General features: G+C 42.8%; 1 long non-coding RNA gene across 7 annotated transcripts in view; it reads right to left on the reverse strand.

The window, feature by feature from the left end:
• LOC101849996 overlaps positions 1-476 on the reverse strand; it is a 152,134-nt gene extending 151,658 nt beyond the window's left edge. For 3 of the 7 annotated variants that reach the window (XR_004858387.1, XR_004858388.1, XR_004858389.1), the window contains exon 1: positions 196-395. This is a non-coding gene — a long non-coding RNA (uncharacterized LOC101849996). Of the gene's footprint in view, positions 1-195 lie in introns of all 7 variants that reach the window. The other 4 variants (XR_004858393.1, XR_004858392.1, XR_004858391.1 and 1 more) reach the window with 4 other exon arrangements.
• Positions 477-1,347: the final 871 nt, after the last annotated feature.

The raw sequence follows: 1,347 nt of genomic DNA on the forward strand, positions 1-1,347 counted from the left end.
TTATTATAATGATGATGATAACAGTAACAATAATAATAATAATAGCTTAAATATGGTAGTAGCAGTAGGTAGTAGTAATAATAATCATCATAATCGTAATCATAATAATCATAATCATAGATAACACGATCAACTCTCGCCACGTTTCTTTATCTTAGGCTTAGGCTTAAGCATAACATTGCGTCACCCGCTCACATCACAGAAGAGCAACAATAGTAGAAATTCTAAAAGAAAAACAATCCCATTAGTTAACTGCCAGACTGTAAACAGAAATCTCGGGAGGTCTCGTAAAATTAGTCCTGGTGGTGTTCAGGGTTGCGCAGTGGGAAAGAAGGCCTGCATACTACATAGCACTGGCACTTACTCCCGTCCCAGCTCGAGACAAACACACGCACACACTCACTCAGACAAGCCGAGGGGCTTCGATACGGAGACAGACAACTGCAAGCACCGAGCGGTGGTAGCGCGAACCCTCCGATCTCTCCCCCCTGTCTCGTTTGGCTTACCGCTTTTTTGGGGGGGCTACAGACGAAGCTAGCTGCTAGATCTGCTAGTTTAGTTCAGTTGCGATGTGGAACGTCGGGTAGAAGGAAGTCCTGGTTTAGGGAGGGAGACACGGCCTTGTGTTTGTTTTGTAGGCACCTACCTTATAACGGTTTGTATGTTTCTTTTCTTGACTGTTTGTTTGTTCTTTTGCAGACACGAATTTATCTTTCTACAATTTCCTTCACTCTCTCTCTCTCTCTCTCTCTCTCTCTCTCTCTCATTCATATACACACCTACACTCCCATAACATTCTTTCACTCTAATATTCAATTGATCCTTTCCCTGTTTCCCAATTTGAACGCTATAGGGCACACGCAGAAACAACCCTCCCTCTTTCTGTACTAATCTCTTGTTACAAAAGCCACTATATGAAACACATTGATTTATTGGCTCCCTAATCAGCTTTGTAAGGGTCTTGGGGGATGCTGGAGTGGTGCCATGACGGCAAACGACGAGAGCTTTCCACCCCCCCCCCCCTCGTTGGAAACTGTACAAGGTCTGGGCAAAGAGGATCACGACTTAATTTCGGTGTGTAGTAACTAAGACTATGGAAAACTGATGCTGTGTGGAAAGATAAATAGAAAAAAGAGCACGGGAACACAACATTCTACAAAGAGCCAGAGCAAGTTTATGACAAGCAACTCAATTTTGAGAAGAAAAAAAACTGAGCTGATGCAGGGGTTTGACATTAGGAAGGAATGAAGTACGACTATCGCCAATGTCTGCTACACACTTGACACTTGTAAAGGAAGAAGAAGAAGAAGAAGAAGAAGAAGAAGAAGAAGAAGAAGAAGAAGAAGA

Source organism: Aplysia californica, unplaced genomic scaffold, assembly GCF_000002075.1.
Source record: "Aplysia californica isolate F4 #8 unplaced genomic scaffold, AplCal3.0 scaffold00101, whole genome shotgun sequence".
In the NCBI taxonomy this organism is placed as follows: Eukaryota; Metazoa; Mollusca; class Gastropoda; order Aplysiida; family Aplysiidae; genus Aplysia; species Aplysia californica.